General features: G+C 53.0%; 10 non-coding genes across 10 annotated transcripts; all 10 read right to left on the reverse strand.

Moving 5' to 3' along the window:
* Positions 1-1,736: 1,736 nt before the first annotated feature.
* LOC140489525 (U2 spliceosomal RNA) lies at positions 1,737-1,928 on the reverse strand. The gene has a single exon (XR_011963202.1). It is a non-coding gene; the product is annotated as a U2 spliceosomal RNA (small nuclear RNA).
* Positions 1,929-3,738: 1,810 nt separating this feature from the next.
* On the reverse strand, positions 3,739-3,930 carry LOC140489526 (U2 spliceosomal RNA). The gene has a single exon (XR_011963203.1). It is a non-coding gene; the product is annotated as a U2 spliceosomal RNA (small nuclear RNA).
* Positions 3,931-5,739: 1,809 nt separating this feature from the next.
* Positions 5,740-5,931, reverse strand: LOC140489527 (U2 spliceosomal RNA). Its single transcript, XR_011963204.1, has one exon. It is a non-coding gene; the product is annotated as a U2 spliceosomal RNA (small nuclear RNA).
* Positions 5,932-7,740: 1,809 nt separating this feature from the next.
* On the reverse strand, positions 7,741-7,932 carry LOC140489528 (U2 spliceosomal RNA). Its single transcript, XR_011963205.1, has one exon. It is a non-coding gene; the product is annotated as a U2 spliceosomal RNA (small nuclear RNA).
* A 1,809-nt stretch (positions 7,933-9,741) lies between these two features.
* On the reverse strand, positions 9,742-9,933 carry LOC140489529 (U2 spliceosomal RNA). The gene has a single exon (XR_011963206.1). It is a non-coding gene; the product is annotated as a U2 spliceosomal RNA (small nuclear RNA).
* Positions 9,934-11,742: 1,809 nt separating this feature from the next.
* LOC140489530 (U2 spliceosomal RNA) lies at positions 11,743-11,934 on the reverse strand. The gene has a single exon (XR_011963207.1). It is a non-coding gene; the product is annotated as a U2 spliceosomal RNA (small nuclear RNA).
* Positions 11,935-13,757: 1,823 nt separating this feature from the next.
* On the reverse strand, positions 13,758-13,949 carry LOC140489532 (U2 spliceosomal RNA). The gene has a single exon (XR_011963209.1). It is a non-coding gene; the product is annotated as a U2 spliceosomal RNA (small nuclear RNA).
* Positions 13,950-15,796: 1,847 nt separating this feature from the next.
* On the reverse strand, positions 15,797-15,988 carry LOC140489533 (U2 spliceosomal RNA). Its single transcript, XR_011963210.1, has one exon. It is a non-coding gene; the product is annotated as a U2 spliceosomal RNA (small nuclear RNA).
* Positions 15,989-17,797: 1,809 nt separating this feature from the next.
* Positions 17,798-17,989, reverse strand: LOC140489534 (U2 spliceosomal RNA). The gene has a single exon (XR_011963211.1). It is a non-coding gene; the product is annotated as a U2 spliceosomal RNA (small nuclear RNA).
* Positions 17,990-19,799: 1,810 nt separating this feature from the next.
* Positions 19,800-19,991, reverse strand: LOC140489535 (U2 spliceosomal RNA). The gene has a single exon (XR_011963212.1). It is a non-coding gene; the product is annotated as a U2 spliceosomal RNA (small nuclear RNA).
* Between the last annotated feature and the right edge of the window lie 884 nt (positions 19,992-20,875).

Below are 20,875 nucleotides of genomic sequence, written 5' to 3' on the forward strand. Positions count from 1 at the left end.
CAACCAGATCGGAAGATCGCTTTGCAGCCGTCGCTGTGCTTTCCCCGTGGTTTTCCGTCCATCTGTTACGTAGCCGCGTAGATGGCGCTGACGACCAATCGGATGGCACGGGCCGGAGCCGCCATGGGAGCGCACGTCAGGTCGACTGCAGAGAGGTTTCTCCCGGCGATCGGGGACAGCGGCAGGGTGGTTCCCCCGGCGTCTACAAGGTTGACCAGAATTCCACAGGCAGCACCTTCCAAACTCATGGCCGACACAGCCTTGAAGGATGACGGCAGCAGATCCACGGGAACACCACCGTTCGCAAGTTCTTCCCCGAGGCACGCGCTGTCCTGAATTGCAAATATATCGTTGTTCCTCCGGTGTCACTGGGTCAAAATCTGGAATCCCCGCCCAAACAGCATCGCGGGGCTACCGACAGCACGTGGACTGCAGCGGTTCGAGAGAGCAGCTCACCGCCAAGGTGATCTCGGGATGGGCAAGAAGAAATGTTGGCCTTGACAGAAAGATCCTATTCATTTCCTCCCCTTGCGTTCGTGTAGCTTGCCCATAAACGCGAATCATTGTTTCCCACACGTACAGGATTCGCTCCTTGGCATTCCACATCAATCTGAAACGTCGTGAAAAGTGAATTACGTCCGTGCACCCTTTCTTTATCGTCCACTTTCAATCTCCTCTCCACTTGTATCCGACTCTCTGTGTAGAATGGGGAGGGAGCTGATCTCCCGACGTAAACACGTCACGCTGCAAGCGCACCTCATCGCCACAAGCAGCTCGATTTGACATCTCCGTTCACGTTACCGCAGATCGCTGAGAACATTTTAAGCCGATCCAGTTGACAAACTGACGACTATTTTGCTACTTGCACCGCAAATGATGACAAACCATTCCAAATCGTACGGGTGGCACAGTGGCTCATCGTTCAGTACGGCTGCCTCGTGGCCCCAGGGAGCTGAAGTGAGTTCCAGCCTCGGGCGATGGTCTGTGTGAATAATCTTTACGTACAGACGTAGCCGCTAAAGCAGGTTGCTTCCGTACAGTAGTTTGCGAAGAAACAAACAGAGCTGGGGGGTTTCACTCTATTCAGGAAACAGACCAAAGACACTTCTTTCTTGTTCAAGAAAATATTCGGATAAATTTGATGCGTCGGTGTGGGGGGGGGAGGGGATGGGGGATGGGTGGGGAAGGGGTTGTGGGGGCTGATCTGATAGCCATTTGACATTGGCTGAGTTATGGGATCCCACAACCTGATTTGACAGTGTGAAAAATCCCACAACACCAGGTTACAGCCCAACGGGGTTATTTGGAAGTACAGCAGTCACCCCCCCCGCCCCGCCCCGCCCCGCCCCACCCCCCCCCCCACCCCCCCCCACCTCCGTACCATCGGTGGGATACGTTCCAAGACCGACCGCAGAAGCCCGAAACGGCGGATAGGGGCAAACCCATTCATTTAAATTGCAAAGTTACCTTCCTGGCAGCCCCCTGGTTCCAGAATGTTCCCTGTAGCACGTTTGGGCCGCGGATACCGGGGCGGGGTTACCCTGTCCTGGCTTTCAGCGTGCCGCGCCTTCATCGGGTAACTGCAGAGCAGGATCACAAGACGGAAAACTGGCAACAAAAGATGATAGTTTCATGCAACTGAAAAGACAATCGATGGAACGATCGCTGCGATCGACACGGCAAACTAGCAAAGGCAAGAGATTCACATTCCATTCACCTGCTTTTGAACTTGGCTGGTAGGCTGCACCGTTCCTGGAAACACTGCAATACCAGGCTGATACACGGAGAGGACAGAGCAAGCCCTTCAGCCATCTCCCTGCTCCAAAAATCCATTTAATACAAACACTCCCACCTTCGGGAGGTATCAGCGATTAAACTGATAAGAACAGAAACTACACATATTCCGAGCCAAAAGGCCGAGAAGCGATAGCACATCGATACTCTAACGGTGGGGGTCACCTTTGCCGACTATCCTTTCCGTCAGTTTGACGATATTCAAAGTTCGTTTATTCCCTTACCGCGTACCTTCCGAGATTTCCAACCAGATCGGAAGATCGCTTTGCAGCCGTCGCTGTGCTTTCCCCGTGGTTTTCCGTCCATCTGTTACGTAGCCGCGTAGATGGCGCTGACGACCAATCGGATGGCACGGGCCGGAGCCGCCATGGGAGCGCACGTCAGGTCGACTGCAGAGAGGTTTCTCCCGGCGATCGGGGACAGCGGCAGGGTGGTTCCCCCGGCGTCTACAAGGTTGACCAGAATTCCACAGGCAGCACCTTCCAAACTCATGGCCGACACAGCCTTGAAGGATGACGGCAGCAGATCCACGGGAACACCACCGTTCGCAAGTTCTTCCCCGAGGCACGCGCTGTCCTGAATTGCAAATATATCGTTGTTCCTCCGGTGTCACTGGGTCAAAATCTGGAATCCCCGCCCAAACAGCATCGCGGGGCTACCGACAGCACGTGGACTGCAGCGGTTCGAGAGAGCAGCTCACCGCCAAGGTGATCTCGGGATGGGCAAGAAGAAATGTTGGCCTTGACAGAAAGATCCTATTCATTTCCTCCCCTTGCGTTCGTGTAGCTTGCCCATCAACGCGAATCATTGTTTCCCACACGTACAGGATTCGCTCCTTGGCATTCCACATCAATCTGAAACGTCGTGAAAAGTGAATTACGTCCGTGCACCCTTTCTTTATCGTCCACTTTCAATCTCCTCTCCACTTGTATCCGACTCTCTGTGTAGAATGGGGAGGGAGCTGATCTCCCGACGTAAACACGTCACGCTGCAAGCGCACCTCATCGCCACAAGCAGCTCGATTTGACATCTCCGTTCACGTTACCGCAGATCGCTGAGAACATTTTAAGCCGATCCAGTTGACAAACTGACGACTATTTTGCTACTTGCACCGCAAATGATTACAAACCATTCCAAATCGTACGGGTGGCACAGTGGCTCATCATTCAGTACGGCTGCCTCGTGGCCCCAGGGAGCTGAAGTGAGTTCCTGCCTCGGGCGATGGTCTGTGTGAATAATCTTTACGTACAGACGTAGCCGCTAAAGCAGGTTGCTTCCGTACAGTAGTTTGCGAAGAAACAAACAGAGCTGGGGGGTTTCACTCTATTCAGGAAACAGACCAAAGACACTTCTTTCTTGTTCAAGAAAATATTCGGATAAATTTGATGCGTCGGTGTGGGGGTGGGGGGGGGGATGGGGGATGGGTGGGGAAGGGGTTGTGGGGGCTGATCTGATAGCCATTTGACATTGGCTGAGTTATGGGATCCCACAACCTGATTTGACAGTGTGAAAAATCCCACAACACCAGGTTACAGCCCAACGGGGTTATTTGGAAGTACAGCAGTCACCCCCCCGCCCCACCTCCGTACCATCGGTGGGATACGTTCCAAGACCGACCGCAGAAGCCCGAAACGGCGGATAGGGGCAAACCCATTCATTTAAATTGCAAAGTTACCTTCCTGGCAGCCCCCTGGTTCCAGAATGTTCCCTGTAGCACGTTTGGGCCGCGGATACCGGGGCGGGGTTACCCTGTCCTGGCTTTCAGCGTGCCGCGCCTTCATCGGGTAACTGCAGAGCAGGATCACAAGACGGAAAACTGGCAACAAAAGATGATAGTTTCATGCAACTGAAAAGACAATCGATGGAACGATCGCTGCGATCGACACGGCAAACTAGCAAAGGCAAGAGATTCACATTCCATTCACCTGCTTTTGAACTTGGCTGGTAGGCTGCACCGTTCCTGGAAACACTGCAATACCAGGCTGATACACGGAGAGGACAGAGCAAGCCCTTCAGCCATCTCCCTGCTCCAAAAATCCATTTAATACAAACACTCCCACCTTCGGGAGGTATCAGCGATTAAACTGATAAGAACAGAAACTACACATATTCCGAGCCAAAAGGCCGAGAAGCGATAGCACATCGATACTCTAACGGTGGGGGTCACCTTTGCCGACTATCCTTTCCGTCAGTTTGACGATATTCAAAGTTCGTTTATTCCCTTACCGCGTACCTTCCGAGATTTCCAACCAGATCGGAAGATCGCTTTGCAGCCGTCGCTGTGCTTTCCCCGTGGTTTTCCGTCCATCTGTTACGTAGCCGCGTAGATGGCGCTGACGACCAATCGGATGGCACGGGCCGGAGCCGCCATGGGAGCGCACGTCAGGTCGACTGCAGAGAGGTTTCTCCCGGCGATCGGGGACAGCGGCAGGGTGGTTCCCCCGGCGTCTACAAGGTTGACCAGAATTCCACAGGCAGCACCTTCCAAACTCATGGCCGACACAGCCTTGAAGGATGACGGCAGCAGATCCACGGGAACACCACCGTTCGCAAGTTCTTCCCCGAGGCACGCGCTGTCCTGAATTGCAAATATATCGTTGTTCCTCCGGTGTCACTGGGTCAAAATCTGGAATCCCCGCCCAAACAGCATCGCGGGGCTACCGACAGCACGTGGACTGCAGCGGTTCGAGAGAGCAGCTCACCGCCAAGGTGATCTCGGGATGGGCAAGAAGAAATGTTGGCCTTGACAGAAAGATCCTATTCATTTCCTCCCCTTGCGTTCGTGTAGCTTGCCCATCAACGCGAATCATTGTTTCCCACACGTACAGGATTCGCTCCTTGGCATTCCACATCAATCTGAAACGTCGTGAAAAGTGAATTACGTCCGTGCACCCTTTCTTTATCGTCCACTTTCAATCTCCTCTCCACTTGTATCCGACTCTCTGTGTAGAATGGGGAGGGAGCTGATCTCCCGACGTAAACACGTCACGCTGCAAGCGCACCTCATCGCCACAAGCAGCTCGATTTGACATCTCCGTTCACGTTACCGCAGATCGCTGAGAACATTTTAAGCCGATCCAGTTGACAAACTGACGACTATTTTGCTACTTGCACCGCAAATGATTACAAACCATTCCAAATCGTACGGGTGGCACAGTGGCTCATCATTCAGTACGGCTGCCTCGTGGCCCCAGGGAGCTGAAGTGAGTTCCTGCCTCGGGCGATGGTCTGTGTGAATAATCTTTACGTACAGGCGTAGCCGCTAAAGCAGGTTGCTTCCGTACAGTAGTTTGCGAAGAAACAAACAGAGCTGGGGGGTTTCACTCTATTCAGGAAACAGACCAAAGACACTTCTTTCTTGTTCAAGAAAATATTCGGATAAATTTGATGCGTCGGTGTGGGGGTGGGGGGGGGATGGGGGATGGGTGGGGAAGGGGTTGTGGGGGCTGATCTGATAGCCATTTGACATTGGCTGAGTTATGGGATCCCACAACCTGATTTGACAGTGTGAAAAATCCCACAACACCAGGTTACAGCCCAACGGGGTTATTTGGAAGTACAGCAGTCACCCCCCCGCCCCACCTCCGTACCATCGGTGGGATACGTTCCAAGACCGACCGCAGAAGCCCGAAACGGCGGATAGGGGCAAACCCATTCATTTAAATTGCAAAGTTACCTTCCTGGCAGCCCCCTGGTTCCAGAATGTTCCCTGTAGCACGTTTGGGCCGCGGATACCGGGGCGGGGTTACCCTGTCCTGGCTTTCAGCGTGCCGCGCCTTCATCGGGTAACTGCAGAGCAGGATCACAAGACGGAAAACTGGCAACAAAAGATGATAGTTTCATGCAACTGAAAAGACAATCGATGGAACGATCGCTGCGATCGACACGGCAAACTAGCAAAGGCAAGAGATTCACATTCCATTCACCTGCTTTTGAACTTGGCTGGTAGGCTGCACCGTTCCTGGAAACACTGCAATACCAGGCTGATACACGGAGAGGACAGAGCAAGCCCTTCAGCCATCTCCCTGCTCCAAAAATCCATTTAATACAAACACTCCCACCTTCGGGAGGTATCAGCGATTAAACTGATAAGAACAGAAACTACACATATTCCGAGCCAAAAGGCCGAGAAGCGATAGCACATTGATACTCTAACGGTGGGGGTCACCTTTGCCGACTATCCTTTCCGTCAGTTTGACGATATTCAAAGTTCGTTTATTCCCTTACCGCGTACCTTCCGAGATTTCCAACCAGATCGGAAGATCGCTTTGCAGCCGTCGCTGTGCTTTCCCCGTGGTTTTCCGTCCATCTGTTACGTAGCCGCGTAGATGGCGCTGACGACCAATCGGATGGCACGGGCCGGAGCCGCCATGGGAGCGCACGTCAGGTCGACTGCAGAGAGGTTTCTCCCGGCGATCGGGGACAGCGGCAGGGTGGTTCCCCCGGCGTCTACAAGGTTGACCAGAATTCCACAGGCAGCACCTTCCAAACTCATGGCCGACACAGCCTTGAAGGATGACGGCAGCAGATCCACGGGAACACCACCGTTCGCAAGTTCTTCCCCGAGGCACGCGCTGTCCTGAATTGCAAATATATCGTTGTTCCTCCGGTGTCACTGGGTCAAAATCTGGAATCCCCGCCCAAACAGCATCGCGGGGCTACCGACAGCACGTGGACTGCAGCGGTTCGAGAGAGCAGCTCACCGCCAAGGTGATCTCGGGATGGGCAAGAAGAAATGTTGGCCTTGACAGAAAGATCCTATTCATTTCCTCCCCTTGCGTTCGTGTAGCTTGCCCATCAACGCGAATCATTGTTTCCCACACGTACAGGATTCGCTCCTTGGCATTCCACATCAATCTGAAACGTCGTGAAAAGTGAATTACGTCCGTGCACCCTTTCTTTATCGTCCACTTTCAATCTCCTCTCCACTTGTATCCGACTCTCTGTGTAGAATGGGGAGGGAGCTGATCTCCCGACGTAAACACGTCACGCTGCAAGCGCACCTCATCGCCACAAGCAGCTCGATTTGACATCTCCGTTCACGTTACCGCAGATCGCTGAGAACATTTTAAGCCGATCCAGTTGACAAACTGACGACTATTTTGCTACTTGCACCGCAAATGATTACAAACCATTCCAAATCGTACGGGTGGCACAGTGGCTCATCATTCAGTACGGCTGCCTCGTGGCCCCAGGGAGCTGAAGTGAGTTCCTGCCTCGGGCGATGGTCTGTGTGAATAATCTTTACGTACAGGCGTAGCCGCTAAAGCAGGTTGCTTCCGTACAGTAGTTTGCGAAGAAACAAACAGAGCTGGGGGGTTTCACTCTATTCAGGAAACAGACCAAAGACACTTCTTTCTTGTTCAAGAAAATATTCGGATAAATTTGATGCGTCGGTGTGGGGGTGGGGGGGGGATGGGGGATGGGTGGGGAAGGGGTTGTGGGGGCTGATCTGATAGCCATTTGACATTGGCTGAGTTATGGGATCCCACAACCTGATTTGACAGTGTGAAAAATCCCACAACACCAGGTTACAGCCCAACGGGGTTATTTGGAAGTACAGCAGTCACCCCCCCGCCCCACCTCCGTACCATCGGTGGGATACGTTCCAAGACCGACCGCAGAAGCCCGAAACGGCGGATAGGGGCAAACCCATTCATTTAAATTGCAAAGTTACCTTCCTGGCAGCCCCCTGGTTCCAGAATGTTCCCTGTAGCACGTTTGGGCCGCGGATACCGGGGCGGGGTTACCCTGTCCTGGCTTTCAGCGTGCCGCGCCTTCATCGGGTAACTGCAGAGCAGGATCACAAGACGGAAAACTGGCAACAAAAGATGATAGTTTCATGCAACTGAAAAGACAATCGATGGAACGATCGCTGCGATCGACACGGCAAACTAGCAAAGGCAAGAGATTCACATTCCATTCACCTGCTTTTGAACTTGGCTGGTAGGCTGCACCGTTCCTGGAAACACTGCAATACCAGGCTGATACACGGAGAGGACAGAGCAAGCCCTTCAGCCATCTCCCTGCTCCAAAAATCCATTTAATACAAACACTCCCACCTTCGGGAGGTATCAGCGATTAAACTGATAAGAACAGAAACTACACATATTCCGAGCCAAAAGGCCGAGAAGCGATAGCACATTGATACTCTAACGGTGGGGGTCACCTTTGCCGACTATCCTTTCCGTCAGTTTGACGATATTCAAAGTTCGTTTATTCCCTTACCGCGTACCTTCCGAGATTTCCAACCAGATCGGAAGATCGCTTTGCAGCCGTCGCTGTGCTTTCCCCGTGGTTTTCCGTCCATCTGTTACGTAGCCGCGTAGATGGCGCTGACGACCAATCGGATGGCACGGGCCGGAGCCGCCATGGGAGCGCACGTCAGGTCGACTGCAGAGAGGTTTCTCCCGGCGATCGGGGACAGCGGCAGGGTGGTTCCCCCGGCGTCTACAAGGTTGACCAGAATTCCACAGGCAGCACCTTCCAAACTCATGGCCGACACAGCCTTGAAGGATGACGGCAGCAGATCCACGGGAACACCACCGTTCGCAAGTTCTTCCCCGAGGCACGCGCTGTCCTGAATTGCAAATATATCGTTGTTCCTCCGGTGTCACTGGGTCAAAATCTGGAATCCCCGCCCAAACAGCATCGCGGGGCTACCGACAGCACGTGGACTGCAGCGGTTCGAGAGAGCAGCTCACCGCCAAGGTGATCTCGGGATGGGCAAGAAGAAATGTTGGCCTTGACAGAAAGATCCTATTCATTTCCTCCCCTTGCGTTCGTGTAGCTTGCCCATCAACGCGAATCATTGTTTCCCACACGTACAGGATTCGCTCCTTGGCATTCCACATCAATCTGAAACGTCGTGAAAAGTGAATTACGTCCGTGCACCCTTTCTTTATCGTCCACTTTCAATCTCCTCTCCACTTGTATCCGACTCTCTGTGTAGAATGGGGAGGGAGCTGATCTCCCGACGTAAACACGTCACGCTGCAAGCGCACCTCATCGCCACAAGCAGCTCGATTTGACATCTCCGTTCACGTTACCGCAGATCGCTGAGAACATTTTAAGCCGATCCAGTTGACAAACTGACGACTATTTTGCTACTTGCACCGCAAATGATTACAAACCATTCCAAATCGTACGGGTGGCACAGTGGCTCATCATTCAGTACGGCTGCCTCGTGGCCCCAGGGAGCTGAAGTGAGTTCCTGCCTCGGGCGATGGTCTGTGTGAATAATCTTTACGTACAGACGTAGCCGCTAAAGCAGGTTGCTTCCGTACAGTAGTTTGCGAAGAAACAAACAGAGCTGGGGGGTTTCACTCTATTCAGGAAACAGACCAAAGACACTTCTTTCTTGTTCAAGAAAATATTCGGATAAATTTGATGCGTCGGTGTGGGGGTGGGGGGGGGATGGGGGATGGGTGGGGAAGGGGTTGTGGGGGCTGATCTGATAGCCATTTGACATTGGCTGAGTTATGGGATCCCACAACCTGATTTGACAGTGTGAAAAATCCCACAACACCAGGTTACAGCCCAACGGGGTTATTTGGAAGTACAGCAGTCACCCCCCCGCCCCACCTCCGTACCATCGGTGGGATACGTTCCAAGACCGACCGCAGAAGCCCGAAACGGCGGATAGGGGCAAACCCATTCATTTAAATTGCAAAGTTACCTTCCTGGCAGCCCCCTGGTTCCAGAATGTTCCCTGTAGCACGTTTGGGCCGCGGATACCGGGGCGGGGTTACCCTGTCCTGGCTTTCAGCGTGCCGCGCCTTCATCGGGTAACTGCAGAGCAGGATCACAAGACGGAAAACTGGCAACAAAAGATGATAGTTTCATGCAACTGAAAAGACAATCGATGGAACGATCGCTGCGATCGACACGGCAAACTAGCAAAGGCAAGAGATTCACATTCCATTCACCTGCTTTTGAACTTGGCTGGTAGGCTGCACCGTTCCTGGAAACACTGCAATACCAGGCTGATACACGGAGAGGACAGAGCAAGCCCTTCAGCCATCTCCCTGCTCCAAAAATCCATTTAATACAAACACTCCCACCTTCGGGAGGTATCAGCGATTAAACTGATAAGAACAGAAACTACACATATTCCGAGCCAAAAGGCCGAGAAGCGATAGCACATCGATACTCTAACGGTGGGGGTCACCTTTGCCGACTATCCTTTCCGTCAGTTTGACGATATTCAAAGTTCGTTTATTCCCTTACCGCGTACCTTCCGAGATTCCCAACCAGATCGGAAGATCGCTTTGCAGCCGTCGCTGTGCTTTCCCCGTGGTTTTCCGTCCATCTGTTACGTAGCCGCGTAGATGGCGCTGACGACCAATCGGATGGCACGGGCCGGAGCCGCCATGGGAGCGCACGTCAGGTCGACTGCAGAGAGGTTTCTCCCGGCGATCGGGGACAGCGGCAGGGTGGTTCCCCCGGCGTCTACAAGGTTGACCAGAATTCCACAGGCAGCACCTTCCAAACTCATGGCCGACACAGCCTTGAAGGATGACGGCAGCAGATCCACGGGAACACCACCGTTCGCAAGTTCTCCCCCGAGGCACGCGCTGTCCTGAATTGCAAATATATCGTTGTTCCTCCGGTGTCACTGGGTCAAAATCTGGAATCCCCGCCCAAACAGCATCGCGGGGCTACCGACAGCACGTGGACTGCAGCGGTTCGAGAGAGCAGCTCACCGCCAAGGTGATCTCGGGATGGGCAAGAAGAAATGTTGGCCTTGACAGAAAGATCCTATTCATTTCCTCCCCTTGCGTTCGTGTAGCTTGCCCATAAACGCGAATCATTGTTTCCCACACGTACAGGATTCGCTCCTTGGCATTCCACATCAATCTGAAACGTCGTGAAAAGTGAATTACGTCCGTGCACCCTTTCTTTATCGTCCACTTTCAATCTCCTCTCCACTTGTATCCGACTCTCTGTGTAGAATGGGGAGGGAGCTGATCTCCCGACGTAAACACGTCACGCTGCAAGCGCACCTCATCGCCACAAGCAGCTCGATTTGACATCTCCGTTCACGTTACCGCAGATCGCTGAGAACATTTTAAGCCGATCCAGTTGACAAACTGACGACTATTTTGCTACTTGCACCGCAAATGATTACAAACCATTCCAAATCGTACGGGTGGCACAGTGGCTCATCATTCAGTACGGCTGCCTCGTGGCCCCAGGGAGCTGAAGTGAGTTCCTGCCTCGGGCGATGGTCTGTGTGAATAATCTTTACGTACAGACGTAGCCGCTAAAGCAGGTTGCTTCCGTACAGTAGTTTGCGAAGAAACAAACAGAGCTGGGGGGTTTCACTCTATTCAGGAAACAGACCAAAGACACTTCTTTCTTGTTCAAGAAAATATTCGGATAAATTTGATGCGTCGGTGTGGGGGTGGGGGGGGGATGGGGGATGGGTGGGGAAGGGGTTGTGGGGGCTGATCTGATAGCCATTTGACATTGGCTGAGTTATGGGATCCCACAACCTGATTTGACAGTGTGAAAAATCCCACAACACCAGGTTACAGCCCAACGGGGTTATTTGGAAGTACAGCAGTCACCCCCCCGCCCCACCTCCGTACCATCGGTGGGATACGTTCCAAGACCGACCGCAGAAGCCCGAAACGGCGGATAGGGGCAAACCCATTCATTTAAATTGCAAAGTTACCTTCCTGGCAGCCCCCTGGTTCCAGAATGTTCCCTGTAGCACGTTTGGGCCGCGGATACCGGGGCGGGGTTACCCTGTCCTGGCTTTCAGCGTGCCGCGCCTTCATCGGGTAACTGCAGAGCAGGATCACAAGACGGAAAACTGGCAACAAAAGATGATAGTTTCATGCAACTGAAAAGACAATCGATGGAACGATCGCTGCGATCGACACGGCAAACTAGCAAAGGCAAGAGATTCACATTCCATTCACCTGCTTTTGAACTTGGCTGGTAGGCTGCACCGTTCCTGGAAACACTGCAATACCAGGCTGATACACGGAGAGGACAGAGCAAGCCCTTCAGCCATCTCCCTGCTCCAAAAATCCATTTAATACAAACACTCCCACCTTCGGGAGGTATCAGCGATTAAACTGATAAGAACAGAAACTACACATATTCCGAGCCAAAAGGCCGAGAAGCGATAGCACATTGATACTCTAACGGTGGGGGTCACCTTTGCCGACTATCCTTTCCGTCAGTTTGACGATATTCAAAGTTCGTTTATTCCCTTACCGCGTACCTTCCGAGATTTCCAACCAGATCGGAAGATCGCTTTGCAGCCGTCGCTGTGCTTTCCCCGTGGTTTTCCGTCCATCTGTTACGTAGCCGCGTAGATGGCGCTGACGACCAATCGGATGGCACGGGCCGGAGCCGCCATGGGAGCGCACGTCAGGTCGACTGCAGAGAGGTTTCTCCCGGCGATCGGGGACAGCGGCAGGGTGGTTCCCCCGGCGTCTACAAGGTTGACCAGAATTCCACAGGCAGCACCTTCCAAACTCATGGCCGACACAGCCTTGAAGGATGACGGCAGCAGATCCACGGGAACACCACCGTTCGCAAGTTCTCCCCCGAGGCACGCGCTGTCCTGAATTGCAAATATATCGTTGTTCCTCCGGTGTCACTGGGTCAAAATCTGGAATCCCCGCCCAAACAGCATCGCGGGGCTACCGACAGCACATGGACTGCAGCGGTTCGAGAGAGCAGCTCACCGCCAAGGTGATCTCGGGATGGGCAAGAAGAAATGTTGGCCTTGACAGAAAGATCCTATTCATTTCCTCCCCTTGCGTTCGTGTAGCTTGCCCATAAACGCGAATCATTGTTTCCCACACGTACAGGATTCGCTCCTTGGCATTCCACATCAATCTGAAACGTCGTGAAAAGTGAATTACGTCCGTGCACCCTTTCTTTATCGTCCACTTTCAATCTCCTCTCCACTTGTATCCGACTCTCTGTGTAGAATGGGGAGGGAGCTGATCTCCCGACGTAAACACGTCACGCTGCAAGCGCACCTCATCGCCACAAGCAGCTCGATTTGACATCTCCGTTCACGTTACCGCAGATCGCTGAGAACATTTTAAGCCGATCCAGTTGACAAACTGACGACTATTTTGCTACTTGCACCGCAAATGATTACAAACCATTCCAAATCGTACGGGTGGCACAGTGGCTCATCGTTCAGTACGGCTGCCTCGTGGCCCCAGGGAGCTGAAGTGAGTTCCTGCCTCGGGCGATGGTCTGTGTGAATAATCTTTACGTACAGACGTAGCCGCTAAAGCAGGTTGCTTCCGTACAGTAGTTTGCGAAGAAACAAACAGAGCTGGGGGGTTTCACTCTATTCAGGAAACAGACCAAAGACACTTCTTTCTTGTTCAAGAAAATATTCGGATAAATTTGATGCGTCGGTGTGGGGGGGGGGGGGGGGGGGGGGGGGTGGGATGGGGGATGGGTGGGGAAGGGGTTGTGGGGGCTGATCTGATAGCCATTTGACATTGGCTGAGTTATGGGATCCCACAACCTGATTTGACAGTGTGAAAAATCCCACAACACCAGGTTACAGCCCAACGGGGTTATTTGGAAGTACAGCAGTCACCCCCCCGCCCCACCTCCGTACCATCGGTGGGATACGTTCCAAGACCGACCGCAGAAGCCCGAAACGGCGGATAGGGGCAAACCCATTCATTTAAATTGCAAAGTTACCTTCCTGGCAGCCCCCTGGTTCCAGAATGTTCCCTGTAGCACGTTTGGGCCGCGGATACCGGGGCGGGGTTACCCTGTCCTGGCTTTCAGCGTGCCGCGCCTTCATCGGGTAACTGCAGAGCAGGATCACAAGACGGAAAACTGGCAACAAAAGATGATAGTTTCATGCAACTGAAAAGACAATCGATGGAACGATCGCTGCGATCGACACGGCAAACTAGCAAAGGCAAGAGATTCACATTCCATTCACCTGCTTTTGAACTTGGCTGGTAGGCTGCACCGTTCCTGGAAACACTGCAATACCAGGCTGATACACGGAGAGGACAGAGCAAGCCCTTCAGCCATCTCCCTGCTCCAAAAATCCATTTAATACAAACACTCCCACCTTCGGGAGGTATCAGCGATTAAACTGATAAGAACAGAAACTACACATATTCCGAGCCAAAAGGCCGAGAAGCGATAGCACATTGATACTCTAACGGTGGGGGTCACCTTTGCCGACTATCCTTTCCGTCAGTTTGACGATATTCAAAGTTCGTTTATTCCCTTACCGCGTACCTTCCGAGATTCCCAACCAGATCGGAAGATCGCTTTGCAGCCGTCGCTGTGCTTTCCCCGTGGTTTTCCGTCCATCTGTTACGTAGCCGCGTAGATGGCGCTGACGACCAATCGGATGGCACGGGCCGGAGCCGCCATGGGAGCGCACGTCAGGTCGACTGCAGAGAGGTTTCTCCCGGCGATCGGGGACAGCGGCAGGGTGGTTCCCCCGGCGTCTACAAGGTTGACCAGAATTCCACAGGCAGCACCTTCCAAACTCATGGCCGACACAGCCTTGAAGGATGACGGCAGCAGATCCACGGGAACACCACCGTTCGCAAGTTCTTCCCCGAGGCACGCGCTGTCCTGAATTGCAAATATATCGTTGTTCCTCCGGTGTCACTGGGTCAAAATCTGGAATCCCCGCCCAAACAGCATCGCGGGGCTACCGACAGCACGTGGACTGCAGCGGTTCGAGAGAGCAGCTCACCGCCAAGGTGATCTCGGGATGGGCAAGAAGAAATGTTGGCCTTGACAGAAAGATCCTATTCATTTCCTCCCCTTGCGTTCGTGTAGCTTGCCCATAAACGCGAATCATTGTTTCCCACACGTACAGGATTCGCTCCTTGGCATTCCACATCAATCTGAAACGTCGTGAAAAGTGAATTACGTCCGTGCACCCTTTCTTTATCGTCCACTTTCAATCTCCTCTCCACTTGTATCCGACTCTCTGTGTAGAATGGGGAGGGAGCTGATCTCCCGACGTAAACACGTCACGCTGCAAGCGCACCTCATCGCCACAAGCAGCTCGATTTGACATCTCCGTTCACGTTACCGCAGATCGCTGAGAACATTTTAAGCCGATCCAGTTGACAAACTGACGACTATTTTGCTACTTGCACCGCAAATGATGACAAACCATTCCAAATCGTACGGGTGGCACAGTGGCTCATCGTTCAGTACGGCTGCCTCGTGGCCCCAGGGAGCTGAAGTGAGTTCCAGCCTCGGGCGATGGTCTGTGTGAATAATCTTTACGTACAGACGTAGCCGCTAAAGCAGGTTGCTTCCGTACAGTAGTTTGCGAAGAAACAAACAGAGCTGGGGGGTTTCACTCTATTCAGGAAACAGACCAAAGACACTTCTTTCTTGTTCAAGAAAATATTCGGATAAATTTGATGCGTCGGTGTGGGGGGGGGAGGGGATGGGGGATGGGTGGGGAAGGGGTTGTGGGGGCTGATCTGATAGCTATTTGACATTGGCTGAGTTATGGGATCCCACAACCTGATTTGACAGTGTGAAAAATCCCACAACACCAGGTTACAGCCCAACGGGGTTATTTGGAAGTACAGCAGTCACCCCCCCCGCCCCGCCCCCGCCCCGCCCCACCCCCCCCCCCACCCCCCCCCACCTCCGTACCATCGGTGGGATACGTTCCAAGACCGACCGCAGAAGCCCGAAACGGCGGATAGGGGCAAACCCATTCATTTAAATTGCAAAGTTACCTTCCTGGCAGCCCCCTGGTTCCAGAATGTTCCCTGTAGCACGTTTGGGCCGCGGATACCGGGGCGGGGTTACCCTGTCCTGGCTTTCAGCGTGCCGCGCCTTCATCGGGTAACTGCAGAGCAGGATCACAAGACGGAAAACTGGCAACAAAAGATGATAGTTTCATGCAACTGAAAAGACAATCGATGGAACGATCGCTGCGATCGACACGGCAAACTAGCAAAGGCAAGAGATTCACATTCCATTCACCTGCTTTTGAACTTGGCTGGTAGGCTGCACCGTTCCTGGAAACACTGCAATACCAGGCTGATACACGGAGAGGACAGAGCAAGCCCTTCAGCCATCTCCCTGCTCCAAAAATCCATTTAATACAAACACTCCCACCTTCGGGAGGTATCAGCGATTAAACTGATAAGAACAGAAACTACACATATTCCGAGCCAAAAGGCCGAGAAGCGATAGCACATCGATACTCTAACGGTGGGGGTCACCTTTGCCGACTATCCTTTCCGTCAGTTTGACGATATTCAAAGTTCGTTTATTCCCTTACCGCGTACCTTCCGAGATTTCCAACCAGATCGGAAGATCGCTTTGCAGCCGTCGCTGTGCTTTCCCCGTGGTTTTCCGTCCATCTGTTACGTAGCCGCGTAGATGGCGCTGACGACCAATCGGATGGCACGGGCCGGAGCCGCCATGGGAGCGCACGTCAGGTCGACTGCAGAGAGGTTTCTCCCGGCGATCGGGGACAGCGGCAGGGTGGTTCCCCCGGCGTCTACAAGGTTGACCAGAATTCCACAGGCAGCACCTTCCAAACTCATGGCCGACACAGCCTTGAAGGATGACGGCAGCAGATCCACGGGAACACCACCGTTCGCAAGTTCTTCCCCGAGGCACGCGCTGTCCTGAATTGCAAATATATCGTTGTTCCTCCGGTGTCACTGGGTCAAAATCTGGAATCCCCGCCCAAACAGCATCGCGGGGCTACCGACAGCACGTGGACTGCAGCGGTTCGAGAGAGCAGCTCACCGCCAAGGTGATCTCGGGATGGGCAAGAAGAAATGTTGGCCTTGACAGAAAGATCCTATTCATTTCCTCCCCTTGCGTTCGTGTAGCTTGCCCATCAACGCGAATCATTGTTTCCCACACGTACAGGATTCGCTCCTTGGCATTCCACATCAATCTGAAACGTCGTGAAAAGTGAATTACGTCCGTGCACCCTTTCTTTATCGTCCACTTTCAATCTCCTCTCCACTTGTATCCGACTCTCTGTGTAGAATGGGGAGGGAGCTGATCTCCCGACGTAAACACGTCACGCTGCAAGCGCACCTCATCGCCACAAGCAGCTCGATTTGACATCTCCGTTCACGTTACCGCAGATCGCTGAGAACATTTTAAGCCGATCCAGTTGACAAACTGACGACTATTTTGCTACTTGCACCGCAAATGATTACAAACCATTCCAAATCGTACGGGTGGCACAGTGGCTCATCATTCAGTACGGCTGCCTCGTGGCCCCAGGGAGCTGAAGTGAGTTCCTGCCTCGGGCGATGGTCTGTGTGAATAATCTTTACGTACAGACGTAGCCGCTAAAGCAGGTTGCTTCCGTACAGTAGTTTGCGAAGAAACAAACAGAGCTGGGGGGTTTCACTCTATTCAGGAAACAGACCAAAGACACTTCTTTCTTGTTCAAGAAAATATTCGGATAAATTTGATGCGTCGGTGTGGGGGTGGGGGGGGGATGGGGGATGGGTGGGGAAGGGGTTGTGGGGGCTGATCTGATAGCCATTTGACATTGGCTGAGTTATGGGATCCCACAACCTGATTTGACAGTGTGAAAAATCCCACAACACCAGGTTACAGCCCAACGGGGTTATTTGGAAGTACAGCAGTCACCCCCCCGCCCCACCTCCGTACCATCGGTGGGATACGTTCCAAGACCGACCGCAGAAGCCCGAAACGGCGGATAGGGGCAAACCCATTCATTTAAATTGCAAAGTTACCTTCCTGGCAGCCCCCTGGTTCCAGAATGTTCCCTGTAGCACGTTTGGGCCGCGGATACCGGGGCGGGGTTACCCTGTCCTGGCTTTCAGCGTGCCGCGCCTTCATCGGGTAACTGCAGAGCAGGATCACAAGACGGAAAACTGGCAACAAAAGATGATAGTTTCATGCAACTGAAAAGACAATCGATGGAACGATCGCTGCGATCGACACGGCAAACTAGCAAAGGCAAGAGATTCACATTCCATTCACCTGCTTTTGAACTTGGCTGGTAGGCTGCACCGTTCCTGGAAACACTGCAATACCAGGCTGATACACGGAGAGGACAGAGCAAGCCCTTCAGCCATCTCCCTGCTCCAAAAATCCATTTAATACAAACACTCCCACCTTCGGGAGGTATCAGCGATTAAACTGATAAGAACAGAAACTACACATATTCCGAGCCAAAAGGCCGAGAAGCGATAGCACATCGATACTCTAACGGTGGGGGTCACCTTTGCCGACTATCCTTTCCGTCAGTTTGACGATATTCAAAGTTCGTTTATTCCCTTACCGCGTACCTTCCGAGATTCCCAACCAGATCGGAAGATCGCTTTGCAGCCGTCGCTGTGCTTTCCCCGTGGTTTTCCGTCCATCTGTTACGTAGCCGCGTAGATGGCGCTGACGACCAATCGGATGGCACGGGCCGGAGCCGCCATGGGAGCGCACGTCAGGTCGACTGCAGAGAGGTTTCTCCCGGCGATCGGGGACAGCGGCAGGGTGGTTCCCCCGGCGTCTACAAGGTTGACCAGAATTCCACAGGCAGCACCTTCCAAACTCATGGCCGACACAGCCTTGAAGGATGACGGCAGCAGATCCACGGGAACACCACCGTTCGCAAGTTCTCCCCCGAGGCACGCGCTGTCCTGAATTGCAAATATATCGTTGTTCCTCCGGTGTCACTGGGTCAAAATCTGGAATCCCCGCCCAAACAGCATCGCGGGGCTACCGACAGCACGTGGACTGCAGCGGTTCGAGAGAGCAGCTCACCGCCAAGGTGATCTCGGGATGGGCAAGAAGAAATGTTGGCCTTGACAGAAAGATCCTATTCATTTCCTCCCCTTGCGTTCGTGTAGCTTGCCCATAAACGCGAATCATTGTTTCCCACACGTACAGGATTCGCTCCTTGGCATTCCACATCAATCTGAAACGTCGTGAAAAGTGAATTACGTCCGTGCACCCTTTCTTTATCGTCCACTTTCAATCTCCTCTCCACTTGTATCCGACTCTCTGTGTAGAATGGGGAGGGAGCTGATCTCCCGACGTAAACACGTCACGCTGCAAGCGCACCTCATCGCCACAAGCAGCTCGATTTGACATCTCCGTTCACGTTACCGCAGATCGCTGAGAACATTTTAAGCCGATCCAGTTGACAAACTGACGACTATTTTGCTACTTGCACCGCAAATGATTACAAACCATTCCAAATCGTACGGGTGGCACAGTGGCTCATCATTCAGTACGGCTGCCTCGTGGCCCCAGGGAGCTGAAGTGAGTTCCTGCCTCGGGCGATGGTCTGTGTGAATAATCTTTACGTACAGACGTAGCCGCTAAAGCAGGTTGCTTCCGTACAGTAGTTTGCGAAGAAACAAACAGAGCTGGGGGGTTTCACTCTATTCAGGAAACAGACCAAAGACACTTCTTTCTTGTTCAAGAAAATATTCGGATAAATTTGATGCGTCGGTGTGGGGGTGGGGGGGGGGGATGGGGGATGGGTGGGGAAGGGGTTGTGGGGGCTGATCTGATAGCCATTTGACATTGGCTGAGTTATGGGATCCCACAACCTGATTTGACAGTGTGAAAAATCCCACAACACCAGGTTACAGCCCAACGGGGTTATTTGGAAGTACAGCAGTCACCCCCCCGCCCCACCTCCGTACCATCGGTGGGATACGTTCCAAGACCGACCGCAGAAGCCCGAAACGGCGGATAGGGGCAAACCCATTCATTTAAATTGCAAAGTTACCTTCCTGGCAGCCCCCTGGTTCCAGAATGTTCCCTGTAGCACGTTTGGGCCGCGGATACCGGGGCGGGGTTACCCTGTCCTGGCTTCAGCGTGCCGCGCCTTCATCGGGTAACTGCAGAGCAGGATCACAAGACGGAAAACTGGCAACAAAAGATGATAGTTTCATGCAACTGAAAAGACAATCGATGGAACGATCGCTGCGATCGACACGGCAAACTAGCAAAGGCAAGAGATTCACATTCCATTCACCTGCTTTTGAACTTGGCTGGTAGGCTGCACCGTTCCTGGAAACACTGCAATACCAGGCTGATACACGGAGAGGACAGAGCAAGCCCTTCAGCCATCTCCCTGCTCCAAAAATCCATTTAATACAAACACTCCCACCTTCGGGAGGTATCAGCGATTAAACTGATAAGAACAGAAACTACACATATTCCGAGCCAAAAGGCCGAGAAGCGATAGCACATTGATACTCTAACGGTGGGGGTCACCTTTGCCGACTATCCTTTCCGTCAGTTTGACGATATTCAAAGTTCGTTTATTCCCTTACCGCGTACCTTCCGAGATTTCCAACCAGATCGGAAGATCGCTTTGCAGCCGTCGCTGTGCTTTCCCCGTGGTTTTCCGTCCATCTGTTACGTAGCCGCGTAGATGGCGCTGACGACCAATCGGATGGCACGGGCCGGAGCCGCCATGGGAGCGCACGTCAGGTCGACTGCAGAGAGGTTTCTCCCGGCGATCGGGGACAGCGGCAGGGTGGTTCCCCCGGCGTCTACAAGGTTGACCAGAATTCCACAGGCAGCACCTTCCAAACTCATGGCCGACACAGCCTTGAAGGATGACGGCAGCAGATCCACGGGAACACCACCGTTCGCAAGTTCTCCCCCGAGGCACGCGCTGTCCTGAATTGCAAATATATCGTTGTTCCTCCGGTGTCACTGGGTCAAAATCTGGAATCCCCGCCCAAACAGCATCGCGGGGCTACCGACAGCACATGGACTGCAGCGGTTCGAGAGAGCAGCTCACCGCCAAGGTGATCTCGGGATGGGCAAGAAGAAATGTTGGCCTTGACAGAAAGATCCTATTCATTTCCTCCCCTTGCGTTCGTGTAGCTTGCCCATAAACGCGAATCATTGTTTCCCACACGTACAGGATTCGCTCCTTGGCATTCCACATCAATCTGAAACGTCGTGAAAAGTGAATTACGTCCGTGCACCCTTTCTTTATCGTCCACTTTCAATCTCCTCTCCACTTGTATCCGACTCTCTGTGTAGAATGGGGAGGGAGCTGATCTCCCGACGTAAACACGTCACGCTGCAAGCGCACCTCATCGCCACAAGCAGC

Source organism: Chiloscyllium punctatum, chromosome 18 (genome assembly GCF_047496795.1).
Source record: "Chiloscyllium punctatum isolate Juve2018m chromosome 18, sChiPun1.3, whole genome shotgun sequence".
Taxonomy (NCBI): Eukaryota; Metazoa; Chordata; class Chondrichthyes; order Orectolobiformes; family Hemiscylliidae; genus Chiloscyllium; species Chiloscyllium punctatum.